This window comes from Mercurialis annua, linkage group LG8 (assembly GCF_937616625.2).
Source record: "Mercurialis annua linkage group LG8, ddMerAnnu1.2, whole genome shotgun sequence".
NCBI lineage: Eukaryota > Viridiplantae > Streptophyta > Magnoliopsida > Malpighiales > Euphorbiaceae > Mercurialis > Mercurialis annua.
The window spans coordinates 28,993,562-29,011,116 of record NC_065577.1 but is presented as its reverse complement, the minus strand read 5'-3'; the positions used below and the strand labels follow the sequence as shown (position 1 = coordinate 29,011,116).

The window sequence follows — 17,555 nt, the reverse complement described above, 5'->3', positions numbered from 1 at the left end:
GTATTGGCAAAATAAATTCTAATATTTTACTTTTCTAGCAATTTAATCTCAATGTTGAAAACGTTACGAAACAAATCCCAACCTTTTTTATTTTTGTAATTTGTAGTTTCAATCAGTTTTCCGGCAGTTTGTCTTTTTAGGTTATAAAGTGCAAAAACACGAAAGGTTAGGATTTTATTTGAAATGTTTTTGAAATATTAGGATTTAATATGACAATACATATATCTAATATGACTGTCACGTATGCATAAGTTGACGAAAAACGGTTTGGGTTACAAATTGCGAAAATAAAAAAGTTTGAGATTTGTTCCGTAACGTGTTTTAAACATTAGGATTATATCGCTAAAAAATGAAATAGTGTTATTTGTTTTGCACTTACCCCTTATATTTATTGGAAGATAATCAAAAGACTACTTAATCATTGAACTAGTTGGTCTACAAATAGTTGTATTGTATATGATATGAATTAATAAGAAAATTTATCTCTTTTTTTTTCTTATTCCTCGAATTATTTTCTACGATAAGGATAAATTATATGAGTATTAAGATAAGTTAATAATAGAGTCTTTATTAAGATAGAACACACAAGAGAGTATTAAAATAGAACACACAACACAGAAATAACTACTCTATTATTCCCAAAAACTTTTGAAGCTCCACTACAAAATCATACACCTTTTGAGGATTAGCAAGAGCAAGAGAGTTGGAAACAGTCTCCTTTTCCAAACATCTTCTAACCCAAGCAATCAGCTTAGGGCACTCAGATTCAATGCTGAAGTTGCCACAAACTTCATAAGCATAAAACCAAGTATAGAAAGGAAGAAATGCAATATCCAAAAAACCAATAATTTCACCTCCAAAGTAGGGTTTGTCTCCAAGCTCCCTTTCCAACATCTTTAGTGACTCTATCAATCCCTTTTTTCCTTCCTCTTGATCTTCACCTTTTGTTGTCCATATCTTCTTCCCAAGGTCATATATCTACATCACATTGCCTTATCACTACTAACACTCAATTGATAACAAGAAATAGTGTTTTAAAAACAAGATCAGACCGGCTGGTCCAACTGATTAAACCAGAAATCGGCCAATGGTCCGGTTTAAAACTGTTAAAAACCGAATTTTATGGTTGAAATGGGTTGGACCGATTGAACCAGTAAAAAAACGGAAGTTGAAACGGTTAAAAACTGGCGAACTAGAATTTTTTAATTTTTTTTAAACCGATTGAACATGTCATTAAACTAGTTCAACTAGTTCGGCCACCGGTTCGGTTTTTAAAACACTGACAATAAATACACTGATCAGTTCAACCGGTTTTGTTTTTAAAACACGACAAGAAATACACTATTTTTACTTGACTTTTAGGTATCACATAATTGAAATCCCTTTTTAAAGGACTTAAAGAAACTATACTATTTTTCTTAATAAAAAAGTGGTTTTTTGAAATTCAAGGGGAACAAGGTAATTACAACACTAAGTTTAGGGAGATAAAACTAATTAATCCTAATAAGCATGGCTAAAATTAATTAACTCTTCCAATTTAATCCGAATAACCGTAAAAAAATAAGAAAAAAAATGAGAAAAAACTTTTGCAAAACTAAAATGGAAATCATTTAATGGAAATCGACAAGTCATGTTGTGAGGCCCGGTTTTGGACATAGGCCACTAATTACGCTTAGGTCTCTAAATTTTAAAAGACCACATATTTTAAGATATTTATATATTAAGTATTTTGAAATAGATATTTATTGAATCTTTTAATGATTAGCGTTATATTAAAAATTAATTAAAAGCTATTGTAATTTCTTACTAATTAATGTTAATAAATGTAATACCCCAAAATTTTAAAATGTCGGTTTGGTCAAATAAGCTATATTTTAATCGGTAAAGAAAAAAAATTAATTGGGTGTTTTGTTTATATATATATATTTATACTATATATAAAAGCACGGATGGGGGGGGGGGGACAGGCAAATTTACCGAATAATCCTTTTCAGTTTAATACTAAATAAAAATTTTATAGTCATTACCTAATTAGTTATTTAATTAATCACTATTGTAATTAAAGTCCTAATTAGAATATGTAGCTAAATTATCTCCAATTTAGTTTTTAGTATGTAAAAAATAACTAAATTGTCTCCAAATTAGTAGGAATACCTATCTTTTAGTTTGATTTAACTACAAAATTAAAATAGTGTATTTGGTCAATATATTATTATTTAAATTTATTATCTTATTATTTTTAAAGATATTATTAATAAAATTAAGTTAATTATTTAATTATGGTTATTATAAAACCAAAAGAAGAATAAATTCAGTATGGAAAAAAAATTTAATAACCGAATATATTATATTTACTTTTACAAAAATTCTTAACTAATTTAATATTAATTATAAATAAAAAATTGATATAATTATATTAAATTTATTAATATATACATTGACGAGTTACGTTACGAGCCACGTGCATAGCACGTAATGCGAAACTAGTATATAAAAAGGTATGGATTATTGAAGTAGTAATGAAAGTTAGGGGCTGAATTATACATTAAGTCAATTAAAAAAAATGAAAAAGAAAAGATGTATATAATAAACCCACCACGTGATAACTAAATCCAACTTTCCCAATTTCATTTCATCTTCTTTGTTTATTTGACAAAGAACAGAGCCATCGAAAACCAACCTAATTATCCATTTCTAAGCTCAATTTTTTTAATCAAATCATCAAAAATAATTAAATTCGTCAAGGTTACTCATCAATCTTTAAGTGGGAAGCAAGAATTCTTCAATCGGTGAGAGTAGTCGACGGTGGGATGGACTGCTACGGTGGATTCTCCGAGCAATTAACAGTTCGGCTATTGAATCGTGAAGAGCTTGAAGATATATGTAAGGGTTAGTTATGAAATTTATGTTTATAGGGTTGATTGTAGTATTTATTGAAATTAAATGTGAGGGTTTGAAGTTATTGTTCGGTGTTTGAATTTGATAGTTTTGGTGTTTGATTGAAGTGCTGAATTCTCAATTTTAATTGTTAAACTGATGTATACTTGAGATTAGGAAGATGACAATGGTGGAGGATTCTGTGAATAAAAGTGAGCTCCCGGGCCTGAGATGCAGGGACGAGTCGTTGCTCGTCGAGCACCGTTGCTCGAACGAGCAGTAGGACTGCACAATTGTGTTGTTCCCCGCAGCAAGTAATGGTTGCTAAGCAACCGAGGCCCATGGATTTATTCTTAATTGGTGCGAACTTTAAAAGAAGTTTATGGGCATTTGATAATATAATTTAAATGAAACCAACCCATGCCTTTATGTTCTTCTCAGAGTAGGTTTTCTTTTGCTGAAAACTAAATCCTCGGGTAGGCTTAATTACAATAAACTACTACTACTATGTCTAAATTGTAAGGATATATGGTTTGTCTCTTTTTGAACAAACTATATTACACTGAACTTATTAAGTCCTAAATACAACCAGTCAAGTCGTTTGTGACTAAATCCGAAAGTACTCGAAGTGGATAGACGAGATTGAATGGATTAATCTGATAATTTAAAATGTTTAATTGGATAAATGTGGTTAAAGTATGAATAATCGGTATACGATTACTAATTAATGTTGATAATAAAATGGGCTTAAGTTGTTTACTTTGATAATTAAAATGTTTAAATGGACAACATAGCTATTATATGGACTAATCAAAATTACAATTCTTAATGGATTAAATATGGATTTATTGTAATAAGTTACGAGTAATGCGTCTGAAATACTATTGGATATAAGCATGTAATTAGAAAGTTCTAGTTAATTGGTATCATCAATATTGAGCTCTAAAGAATTTATTGATATTTATTATAACGTAAAGTTTTATATTCGAAAATAAATTATTAAAGTAAGAAATAAAATAACCGGGCTTAGAGTACATGAGATCTCGGCCGACGGTTATGAATGTGAAATTTGATTTCAAAGTGAAAATGAGATTGAAACGTCGAACTTTGAAATTTATGAATTCGGTCGACGAAAGCGTAAAAAAAAAGTATTAAAATTCAGAACTTAAATCGATAATCGGTCAACTAATCATAAAGAGAATAAAAGTTTATACATATATGTGGTTTGATAATAGTGTGAGTCTAGAGCCAACTTTATAATTAAATTTTGTTCATTTTATAGTTATTAACAAATAATTTATATTTAGATTCGACGAGTTCACGAATCTCAGGGTCAGAATTGCAGCGGCAGTAAGGGAGTATTATTTTGGAATAGCGAACAGACTGTGAGTTTGCATTTTACTTTTGAATATTAATGAAACGTTGTTTAAATTTTTCTAAATATTTATTTAAAATCGCACTGCATTCGATATTTAAAACCGATATAGATCTGATGGAACATGCTTTCCTATTGAGCGGTAATAGGACTGAATGCGCACCAGTAGCAATCATAGTAAAAGTAAGTGATGTTTATTTATATGTCTAAGGCGACGGTACATAGCTCACGGCGTAGACTTAACGGGAAAATCTGAGGCGACGGTACATAGTTCACGGTCCAGACCCTGATACAGATCTGAGGCGACGGTACAAAGCTCACGGCCCAGATACTGTAAAATAATAAGCGAAAGTCTGTGACGACGGTACAAAGTTCACGGTCCAGACTTCTTTGGATTTTGATTGAGGTTTATTGGAATATTTATGTATTGAGTTTTAGGGTTTCATTCGGATATTGTATCTAGTTGCATTGCATAAATTATTTGTCATGCGATTTATTTTATTTAATGTTCATTAGTAATTATGCGAACTCACTCAGTTTTTACTGACCCGTTGTTTTTCACCCATTTCAGGTAAATAGTATTTTGGCGTGATCAGACTTCCATTCCTTCTTCCGGAAGTAAGTATTTTGTAATGTAATGAAAACCGCTGTTTACTTGTAGAGCCGCAGTAGTTTAGTGGTATGGTTTTGCTATATAAACTATGATTTTGAAACTACTACTGTTTGTATATTTTTTTATGGTTACTATGTAGTAGTCGTTTAACTAAATGGTTTATCGGGTATCACTAATACCGTGTTCTGTATCACGATGTCGTTATGTTTGTTACAGGTGGTGTTGCTCTGTTTTCAGATGTTACATTGCCCGTTTTTCTGAAAACAGTTTTGTAACATTTATAATGTTTTTAAAACGCGAAAAATTTATAGTGAAATTCAGGCTTGCTACGGGTTTCGGAGCTACCACTCCCATTTCCTAGCGCCGGTCTCGACCCGAGATCTCGGGTCGTGACAATAAAAAGGCGAAAGGTAAAAAATAACTCTCGAGGTTTTTTTAAAATTACAGATCAGTTCTTTTATTTTTCCAGAAATAAAAAAATCCTCAGATTTTTTAAATTGAACAAAAAATTTCTTCCGTCCATAATCATTACAAACTGGCGTTAATTGTTGACATGACACTCACATTTTCATAGGAAAAAATTCAAAACAGGTTTAGTGTTTAAAATATTTACCAATTTTATATTTATGAATCTTTTAACATTTTTCAACTCCTTCTTTCAAATTAGCTCTAACTAATTAATTTTTTTATTAAAATTGAATAAAACCTAGCTAAATCTAATTAAACCAATTCAAAATCAACTAATACGATTAAAATCTAATTAAATCTATCAAAATCCAATTAAATCAATCAATACTCAATTAAACCAATTAATATCGAATTAAACTATATAAACCAATCAAAATCCAATTAATTAATATCCAATCAAACCCTGATTAATTAAATCTAATTAAAGATATTTAAACTAATCAAAATCCAATTAATTAAATCAATCAAAATCCAATTAATTTGTAATACCCCAAAATATTTTAAGATAATTACGTCGTGGCACGTGTCGGGATTTCCGATAAATTAAATTAAGGAGAATTTAATTTAATTATATCGGGAATTTAGAATAAATTTTAATAAGTCAATTAGCGGGATTTGAGGATTTAGCTTTGGAAATTAATATAAAATAAATTATAAATCCCGTAATGGATTTTATTTCGCCAAAGTCCGTGAAATAATTAATAGTATTTATGGTAAAAGTTTCGAGTCGATCGGAGATCGTTTAAAATTTGGACGCGGATAGGTTTTGGGCTAAATTGCAACTTTTGAATAGTTTCAAGGACCAAAGTGCAAATTAGCCAATATATATATAAAACTTAAGCAAGAGGAATTCTCCAGAACCTATTCCTCAGATCATCAGTTCATTTTCCTTTCTCTCGCTCGTTTCGTACGGTTCGTTGCGCGGTTTTCGTTTCTCGTCCGTTTCCGACGTTCTATAACTCCAAACGATCGTATTTCGACGGGTAATCACGGTAAGCTTGACGTTTTACCGTTTCGTTGGATATATTTTGAGTTATATCGATTTAAAGTTTTAGGCCACGAAACGAATATATCGTTTTAATCGATATTAGGATTGAATTATAATGTTTTGAAGTTAGATTACGCGTTTAGGACGTTTTTGGGATCGGAAGCACGTCGGGAAGTCCGGAAAATCAGACTTCGGTGCGGCGCCGCGTTGCGGGGCTATGCGCCCGCATACGCGGGGCTATGCGCCCGCATACGCGGGGCATGCGCCCGCATACGCGGGGCATGCGCCCGCATACGCGGGGCATGCGCCCGCATATGATGCGGGCTATGCGCCCGCATATTATGCGGGGCATGCGCCCGCATATTATGCGGGGCTATGCGCCCGCATATTATGCGGGCTATGCGCCCGCATATGTTGCGGGCGATGCGCCCGCATACGAGTGCAATGCGCCCGCATATGCAGGGAAAATGCCTGCAGCCCGCTTAATTTTGGCATTTTGCCCGCACATTATTTTACCGATCGACCCGTTTGATAAAATTTGATATACACGCATATCGAGACTTGAGATTATTTAATATCGATTAAATTGAGACGTTAACCTAACGAGGTTAAACGAGGATTGAGTTAGAAGTGATATTTTATCCATAAACGAGTTTGATACCGTTTATCGGGATAATCACGTGAGAAGCACGATGGTTAATGAGAGTTCAGTGTGTCGAGTCTTGAGTCTAGAGTCAATCTTAGAATATGATTCTAATACAAGTCAAATGTTTTAAAATCTGTTTTAGATCCGGCGAGGCAAGAAGCAGCTGGACCAGTGGTTCGGGATGCTTGACGTTCTAAAGCCCCGACGTATTTTTGGATAAGCGTTTTCTGTGAGTTTATATGATTTGCTTTTGAAGTATTTATTTAAGCAATTATTTTATATTGCTTATTATTTGAACTGCATGTTTTATATGCGAAACTTTTATACGAATTGCATATGCTTGATTTGAAACCAGTATTGATCCGATGGAACGTGCTACCTATTGGGCGACAATAGGACTGTGTGATCACCAGTTTTGATATGACTCAGCTGGGAGCTGATGATGAATATGAAATTTACGATTGGGTTTATGATTTTGATACGAGAGAGCACTCGGCTACGGTGTAGTCTGGAGTCCCCGTATCTAGTGGCTGGGCCACCAGCGAGTTGGACTCGCAATTGATATTTATGATTGGGTTGATCGATTGATTATTAGTATGTTTGAGGATTAAGGTTTCATTCGGATCCTGTACTTGGCTGCATACAATTAAGTATCGTTTATGATTTTATTTGAGTACTTATTAGTAAATGTATGAACTCACTCAGTATATCCCAATATACTGACCCCTCACAGATTTCCTTTCAGGTTAAAGACGCTTTAAAGCAACGGACTTCTATCCTACTTCCAGAATTCTGTATTTTTGAGTATGTAAAGAAACATTACTTTACTCTTAGAGCTGCAGTAGATAAGTATTTTACAAATTAGCTTGTATGTATAGTTTTCTGTAAATATAGCTTTAACGTTTGAAAGTTTTAAACGTTTTACGCTTGCTGCGTTATTTATATTGTGACTGCCAGAGGATATGTATGCCTGGCATGTGTGCTTCTGCATGACACGTGTTTATGTAAGTCATGCATGACGTATTTGATTCACGAAAAAAATTATATTACGTTTTTAGGCTTGCTACGGGTTTCGGAGCAACCACTCCCATTCCCTAGCGCCGGTCTCAGCCCTGAGATTGGGTCGTGACAATGTTGGTATCAGAGCATGGTCCAGTTACCATTGCTTATGTCAGAAGAGTGATTGATTTTCCTAGGATTCTACTGCAGCACATAGGACTCGAGTCTTGTCTTTGTTACGTATTCATTTGATTTTCAAACTTTCAGCTTTCCCTATAGGATGTAAGTTTGTCTTACGTGTGTGTTTCCATGTGATGAGATGCGCGTTTAATACGATATGCGTTTGCGATAATATGCGATTATGTGGCTGAGTAACGATGTTTGTCTTGGTCAGGATGTCTGACCAACGACAAGAAGTAGAGCGAGCTGCCGCTGCAGCATGAAACGTTATAGAAGGGGCGCATGACGTCCATCCAGAAGCTCAAGATGAGTCTTCTGTTCAGGGAGGAGGTGGTGGCCAAGAGGCCCAGGCGCAAGCACCTGGAGTGCAAGCGCAAGCCCAGCAACCTAATGTTGTGGGTTTTGATCTGAATCAGTTTCTTACGGGAATTGCAGCTATGCAAGCCAATCAGGCTGAGGTGCAGAATATGCATCGTGAACAACTACAACAACAACAGTTACGCAATGTGGCTTTCACTGACCGAGATATCGTCTTGGCTTATATGCGCCTTAAGCCAACTAAGTTTGACAGCTCAGGCGATGCTCTCGATTTCCTCGAAGAAGTAGAACGTAACGCTCGACGCCTGCAAGCTAATGAGAGACAGACCATCATTATGGTGGAAATGTCAATGAAAGGACCCGCGAAAGATTGGTTTCACCAGCACATTCAGCCAACCATGGATACTATGACCTGGGCTGAATTTGCAAACCACTTTAGGGAATACTTTTTACCCTATGCAGTGACGGAGAGTTATCGTAGTCAGCGGTTGACCCTAAGTAGAGGCAATCGGTCTGTGCAGGAGTATGTGACGGAGTTTACCAGGGTGAGTAGGTTTGCACCAGACTTGACTACAGACCCAGTCAGAGTGAACTCGAGGTTTGTAGAGGGTCTAGGAGCTGAATTTGTGAGTCTGACGTCTGATATCGGAAGAACCCTAGTGCAACTGATTGACAGTGCTAGGCAAATGGAAGTTTCTCTAATCCGTTTTGGAAAGATTCCCGATCCTTCCAATGTTGCGCCTGTGAGGAGTGATGTGTTTCGCAGCGTACAGAGCGCACCTACCCAATCATACGTTAGAAGTTATTCTCGACCCCCATCACGTCAACAGAGAAATAAGAATGCTCGGTATGGAACTAGAGTTAGTACTTCAGGCACCAGATTTAGTGCCAGATCGATGAGTGATATGGGAGGCGGAGTTCCTTTTTGTCTGAACTGTAATAGGAGACATTATGGCGCGTGCTACATTACTACTGGAGCATGTTTTAACTGTGGTCAACGGGGCCATTTTGCTAGAGATTGTCCGAGGCAGATGCCCCAGGGTTCGATGACTACTGTAGTACAACCTTCTTATCAGCAGCAGAGGACTGCACAGCAGGCAGCATCAGGGTACGATCAGACAGGAAGTACCTTCACTGGCCAGAGAGGCCGTGGTTATGCAAATCGAGGAGGTAGAAATGGCGGAGGACGCGGTACTGGCCAGACTTCCCAGGCTGGCGGGAGTCAAGCCAGGGTCTTTGCATTGAATCCTCAGGAGGCTCAGGCTTCCAATGCTGTGGTGCAAGGTACCTTTCCTATCGCTTCTCAAGATGCACTAATTTTATTTGATCCGGGTGCTACGCATTCGTTTGTTTCACCTAGTTTCGCTGGTAAGTTAGGAGTGCAACCAGCGTACCTTAGGAACCCTTTATCCGTAGCTACCCCAGTTGGAGAGAGTGTGGAAGTTAGTATCGTTTACCCGTCTTGTCCTGTGAAAGTTCAAGGACGAGATTTGTTAGTTGACTTGATTTTACTCGAGGTATTAGTTTTTGACGTCATACTAGGAATGGATTGGCTAGCTCAGCACTACGCCAATGTGGATTGCTGGAAGAAGATGGTAACGTTTAACACGCCTGGAATTGAAGCGGTATCAATTCAGGGTGATAAGACGGAATCTTCTACGAGTATTATTTCAGCTATTAAAGCTTGTCGTATATTGAAGAAGGGATGTCAAGGATTCTTAGCGATAGTACGAGACGTGGAGAAGAAAAGTGCAAATTTAAATGACGTGCCAGTTGTGTCGGAATATCCAGGCGTTTTTCCAGAGGAATTACCTGGATTACCCCCAGATCGCGAGATTGAGTTTTGTATCGAATTGGCTCCTGGCACAAAGCCGATATCAATATCACCTTATCGAATGGCGCCAGCAGAGCTCAAAGAACTTAAGGATCAGCTAGAAGAGTTGTTTGATCGCGGTTTCATCAGACCGAGTGTATCCCCGTGGGGTGAACCAGTGCTATTCGTGAAAAAGAAGGATGGATCGCTTCGACTATGTATCGATTATCGACAGCTGAACAAGGTGACAATTAAGAATAAGTATCCGTTACCTAGAATCGACGATTTGTTCGATCAGTTACAAGGAGCGAAGTACTTCTCCAAGATTGACCTGAGATCGGGCTATCATCAGCTAAAGATTCGCGATGATGATATTCAGAAGACTGCCTTTCGAACTCGATATGGACATTACAAATTTCTCGTTATGTCATTCGGATTGACGAACGCCCCAGCAGCCTTCATGGACTTGATGAATAGGATATTCAAACCGTACTTAGATCAGTTCGTGATCGTGTTTATTGACGACATTTTGATTATTCGCGTACAGAAGAAGAGCACGCTCAACATTTGCGGATAGTATTACAGACGTTAAGAGATCATCAGCTTTACGCCAAATTCTCGAAATGTGAATTTTGGCTAACGGAAGTGGCTTTCTTAGGTCATGTGGTTTCACAAAGCGGTATCAAGGTTGACCCAAAGAAGATTGAAGCTGTGATAGAATGGAAGCGGCCTGAATTAGTTACAGAAGTTCGAAGTTTCCTTGGTTTAGCAGGATACTACAGACGATTTGTACAAGACTTTTCAAAGATCGATGTACCTTTGACGAAGCTAACTCAGAAGAACGCGAAATTCGACTGGACGGACCAGTGTGAACTCAGTTTTCTGAAACTGAAAGAGTGTCTGACGACAGCACCAGTCTTAGCGTTACCAAAAGGAACAGAAGGATTCACAGTTTACTGTGACGCGTCAAGAGTTCGACTAGGATGTGTCCTTATGTAACATGGTCGAGTAATAGCGTACGCGTCGCGACAGCTCAAGAAGCACGAAACGAACTACCCGACGCATGATCTAGAATTAGCAGCGGTGATTTTTGCGCTGAAGATTTGGAGACATTATTTATACGGCGCTACGTGCGAGATCTTTACAGATCATAAAAGTTTGAAGTACATTTTCGATCAACGAGAGTTGAACCTCAGACAACGAAGGTGGATGGAGTTACTATAGGATTATGACTGCACGATACAATATCATCCAGGCAAGGCCAACGTAGTGGCGGATGCCTTAAGCAGGAAGTCGGCAGGAAGTCTCGCACATGTTACAACAACGTGGCGGAGACCATTAATTAACGAAATTCATAAGATGTTTAGCCAAGGAGTGGAGTTCGAGATTTCATTACTCGGAAACCTAATGGCTCAGTTAACGATACGATCGACGTTGATAGATCAGATCAAAGAGTTGCAAGCGGACGACCCTCAATTAAAGCATCTAATTGAGGAAGTTCAACAAAAAAAGAGTCAAGATTTCAGTATCGTCAATGGAATGCTGAAATACGGCAATCGAATGTGCGTTCCAGATGTGGAAGACTTGAGACAGAAGATCATGGAAGAGACTCATGGAACGATGTATAGCGTTCATCCTGGTTCCACGAAGATGTACCATGACATCAAGACAACGTATTGGTGGAGCGGAATGAAAAAGGACATTGCAGAGTTCGTGGCAAAGTGCCCGACTTGTCAGCAAGTCAAATTGGAGCATCAGCGACCTTACGGATTTCTTCAGCCGTTACCCATTTCAGAGTGGAAGTGGGAGCAAATTACGATGGATTTCGTGGTCGGATTACCCAAGACACAGAAAGGTTTTGACTCTATTTGGGTAATCGTGGATCGTTTGACGAAGTCAGCGGACTTCATTCCTATCAAGACGACGTATTCTGCAGCAAAGTTAGCGGAAATTTACATCGATAAGATTGTGAGCCTACACGGAGTTCCCGTGTCAATCGTTTCAGACAGAGGTTCCATATTTACCTCTCATTTCTGGAAGAGTTTGCAAGATGCGTTAGGAACTCGATTGAATTTCAGCACTGCGTTTCACCCTCAGACGGACGGTCAGTCTGAGCGGACGATTCAAACGTTAGAAGATATGCTTCGACTAGTTGTATTAGACTTTGGAGGTAGTTGGGATACGTACCTACCTCTAGTCGAATTTGCCTACAACAACAGTTACCACTCGAGCATTGAGATGGCTCCATACGAAGCGTTATACGGGCGAAAATGTCGATCCCCTATCTGTTGGGACGAAGTCGGCGAACGGAAGCTCATTGGAGCAGAAATCATCCAGATTACGTCTGAGAAAGTACCGTTGATAAAGCAACGTTTGAATACTGCTTCCAATCGACAGAAGAGTTACGCGGACCCCAAGAGGAAAAATATCGAATTTCAGATCGGAGATTACGTGTTTCTCAAAGTATCACCGATGAAGGGAGTTATTCGTTTTAGAAAGAAGGGTAAGTTGGCTCCGAGATACGTCGGACCATATCAGATCATAGAGCGCATAGGCTCTGTTGCCTACAAGCTAGATTTGCCACCGGAAATGTCACAAGTTCATCCTGTCTTCCATATTTCCATGCTCCGGAAATATGTACCAGACCCTTCTCGAATAATCCAACCACAAGTGTTGGATGTGAGCGAGGAACTGACATACGAAGAGCGGCCAGTGCAGATTCTCGATACGCAGATACGACAATTGCGAACGAAGAGAATTCCAATGGTAAAGGTTCTATGGAGAAGTCAATCCGTAGAAGAGTGCACGTGGGAAAAAGAAGAGGATATGAGGCAGAAATACCCATATCTATTTACCCAAGGTACGTGGCTAAATTTTAAAATTCGAGGACGAATTTATTTTAAGGGGGGGTGAATGTAATACCCCAAAATATTTTAAGATAATTACGTCGTGGCACGTGTCGGGATTTCCGATAAATTAAATTAAGGAGAATTTAATTTAATTATATCGGGAATTTAGAATAAATTTTAATAAGTCAATTAGCGGGATTTGAGGATTTAGCTTTGGAAATTAATATAAAATAATTTATAAATCCCGTAATGGATTTTATTTCGCCAAAGTCCGTGAAATAATTAATAGTATTTATGGTAAAAGTTTCGAGTCGATCGGAGATCGTTTAAAATTTGGACGCGGATAGGTTTTGGGCTAAATTGCAACTTTTGAATAGTTTCAAGGACCAAAGTGCAAATTAGCCAATATATATATAAAACTTAAGCAAGAGGAATTCTACAGAACCTATTCCTCAGATCATCAGTTCATTTTCCTTTCTCTCGCTCGTTTCGTACGGTTCGTTGCGCGGTTTTCGTTTCTCGTCCGTTTCCGACGTTCTATAACTCCAAACGATCGTATTTCGACGGGTAATCACGGCAAGCTTGACGTTTTACCGTTTCGTTGGATATATTTTGAGTTATATCGATTTAAAGTTTTAGGCCACGAAACGAATATATCGTTTTAATCGATATTAGGATTGAATTATAATGTTTTGAAGTTAGATTACGCGTTTAAGACGTTTTTGGGATCGGAAGCACGTCGGGAAGTCCGGAAAATCGGACTTCGGTGCGGCGCCGCGTTGCGGGGCTATGCGCCCGCATACGCGGGGCATGCGCCCGCATATGCGATGCATGAGCCCGCATATGTTGCGGGCGATGCGCCCGCATACGGGTGCAATGCGCCCGCATATGCAGGGCACACGCCCGCAGCCCGCTTAATTTTGGCATTTCGCCCGCACATTATTTTACCGATCGACCCGTTTGATAAAATTTGATATACACGCATATCAAGACTTGAGATTATTTAATATCGATTAAATTGAGACGTTAACCTAACGAGGTTAAACGAGGATTGAGTTAGAAGTGATATTCTATCCATAAACGAGTTTGATACCGTTTATCGGGATAATCACATGAGAAGCACGACGGTTAATGAGAGTTCAGTGTGTCGAGTCTTGAGTCTAGAGTCAATCTTAGAATAGGATTCTAATACAAGTCAAATGTTTTAAAATCTGTTTTAGATCCGGCGAGGCAAGAAGCAGCTGGACCAGTGGTTCGGGATGCTTGACGTTCTAAAGCCCCGATGTATTTTTGGATAATCGTTTTCTGTGAGTTTATATGATTTGCTTTTGAAGTATTTATTTAAGCAATTATTTTATATTGCTTATTATTTGAACTGCATGTTTTATATGCAAAACTTTTATACGAATTGCATATGCTTGATTTGAAACCAGTATTGATCCGATGGAACGTGCTACCTATTGGGTGACAATAGGACTGTGTGATCACCAGTTTTGATATGACTCAGGTGGGAGCTGATGATGAATATGAAATTTACGATTGGGTTTATGATTTTGATACGAGAGAGCACTCGGCTACGGTGTAGTCTGGAGTCCCCGTATCTAGTGGCTGGGCCACCAGCGAGTTGGACTCGCAATTGATATTTATGATTGGGTTGATCGATTGATTATTGGTATGTTTGAGGATTAAGGTTTCATTTGGATCCTGTACTTGGCTGCATACGATTAAGTATCGTTTATGATTTTATTTGAGTACTTATTAGTAAATGTATGAACTCACTCAGTATATCCCAATATACTGACCCCTCACAGATTTCCTTTCAGTTTAAAGACGCTTTATAGCAACGGACTTCTATCCTACTTCCAGAAGTCTGTATTTTTGAGTATGTAAAGAAACAGTACTTTACTCTTAGAGCTGCAGTAGATAAGTATTTTGCAAGTTAGCTTGTATGTAAAGTTTTCTGTAAATATAGCTTTAACGTTTGAAAGTTTTAAACGTTTTACCCTGCTGCGTTATTTATATTGTGACTGCCAGAGGATATGTATGCCTGGCATGTGTGCTTCTGCATGACACGTGTTTATGTAAGTCATGCATGACGTATTTGATTCACGAAAAAAATTATTTTACGTTTTTAGGCTTGCTACGGGTTTCGGAGCAACCACTCCCATTCCCTAGCGCCGGTCTCGGCCCTGAGATTGGGTCGTGACAATGTTGGTATCAGAGCATGGTCCAGTTACCATTGCTTATGTCAGAAGAGTGATTGATTTTCCTAGGATTCTACTGCAACACATAGGACCCGAGTCTTGTCTTTGTTACGTATTCATTTGATTTTCAAACTTTCAGCTTTCCCTATAGGATGTGAGTTTGTCTTACGTGTGTGTTTCCATGTGATGAGATGCGCGTTTAATACGATATGCGTTTGCGATAATATGCGATTATGTGGCTGAGTAACGATGTTTGTCTTGGTCAGGATGTTTGACCAACGACAAGAAGTAGAGCGAGCTGCCGTTGCAGCACGAAACGTTATAGAAGGGGCGCATGACGTCCATCCAGAAGCTCAAGATGAGTCTTCTGTTCAGGAAGGAGGTGGTGGCCAAGAGGCCCAGGCGCAGGCACCTGGAGTGCAAGCGCAAGCCCAACAACCTAATGTTGTGGGTTTTGATCTGAATCAGTTTCTTACGGGAATTGCAGCTATGCAAGCCAATCAGGCTGAGGTGCAGAATATGCATCGTGAACAACTACAGCAGCAACAGTTACGCAATGTGGCTTTCACTGACCGAGATATCGTCTTGGCTTATATGCGCCTTAAGCCAACTAAGTTTGACAGCTCAGGCGATGCTCTCGATTTTCTCGAAGAAGTAGAACGTAACGCTCGACGCCTGCAAGCTAATGAGAGACAAACCATCATTATGGTGGAAATGTCAATGAAAGGACCCGCGAAAGATTGGTTCCCAGCAGCACATTCAGCCAACCATGGATACTATGACCTGGGCTGAATTTGCAAACCATTTTAGGGAATACTTTTTACCCTATGCAGTGACGGAGAGTTATCGTAGTCAGTGGTTGACCCTAAGTAGAGGCAATCGGTCTGTGCAGGAGTATGTGACGGAGTTTACCAGGGTGAGTAGGTTTGCACCAGACCTGACTACAGACCCAGTCAGACAGAACTCGAGGTTTGTAGAGGGTCTAGGAGCTGAATTTGTGAGTTTGACGTCTGATATCGGAAGAACCCTAGTGCAACTGATTGACAGTGCTAGGCAAATGGAAGTTTAGTATAAATCTATTCTGAAAACCGCTGCCGGTTCCGCTAACAAACCACTGTTGATATATTTTCAAAAACCACCGCCGATTCTGTTCTCTATTGAGAACAGACCCACGAGTCTATTGAGCATCAGTGTTGTTCTTAAAGAACAACCATCAGCGGTTTGTTAAGAAAAGACCACCCCTTTTCTTAAAGAACAAACCAGCGGTGGTATGTTCTTATAGAGCAGATCTGACAGTCTGTTATGAGAGACCCGCCGGGTCTGTCCTCAGCAAAGTTATTCTCCGGCGGCCGGTAGTGGAGCTGGTCGCCGAAGAAGACGATGTTTTTTAAAAAATTATTAAAAAAGTAAAAATATATTTGAGCCTAATTTAAAATTAATTTGGACTTTTTTGAAAACTTAAGGTTATTTTTGAATTTTTTACCAATGGATTTGACTCCGTCAACTTTTAAATTTAACTGAAGGGCTCATTTATTCAGTTTTAAAACAACGAGGGTTTAATTGTTCAATTTAAAAAAAACAAAAATTTATTTGAGCCGGAAAAAAATAAAATAATTGATCTGTATTTTTGAAAAATCATCGAGAGTTTTTTTTTTATATCTCTTATCTAATAAAAATAATTTACATGTTTTTCATCGTCTAGAGATTAATTTGTTTATATTTATCTCTTTAACTAAAACTATGTCTAGGGTCTCATTTTATCTAAAGCTAGCTATGCATGTTGTTCTTGATTTGAAACAAAATAAGATAACCAAAAACATATATGAGAAGAAAAAAACTAAAAGATATACCTTTTTATTAACAAAATCAGCGGGAAGCAATGATTTGAGGTAAGGATCAGAGGGAAGCAATGATGGAGCTTTATCCTTCAAACTTCATCAATGTACTGAACAACAAGAAGAGATTCAGCAACTGGTTTACCATTATGGACAAGAACTGGAGTTTTTTTATGCACAGGATTCATCTCCGCAAGTAAAACCAGACCACTTTTATTCAACAAATCTTGCTCCTTGTACTCATATTTTACGCCTTTTTCTGCCAAAGCTAGTCTCACCCTCATCCCCAGTGGCGGATCCAGGAATTTTCTCCAGCCCGGGCTATATAACATGTAATTAATTAATAAATAAACTCATTTTTATAAAATTTATATTAGTAAAAAATAAATA

General features: G+C 38.0%; 1 long non-coding RNA gene and 1 pseudogene across 1 annotated transcript; one reads left to right on the top strand and one right to left on the bottom strand.

Moving 5' to 3' along the window:
* Window positions 1-550: 550 nt before the first annotated feature.
* Window positions 551-17,468, bottom strand: LOC126660285 (probable glutathione S-transferase; annotated as a pseudogene).
* LOC126660287 (uncharacterized) lies at window positions 2,605-5,055 on the top strand. Its single transcript, XR_007635324.2, has 3 exons — window positions 2,605-2,889; window positions 4,185-4,262; window positions 4,824-5,055. It is a non-coding gene; the product is annotated as an uncharacterized LOC126660287 (long non-coding RNA).
* Window positions 17,469-17,555: the final 87 nt, after the last annotated feature.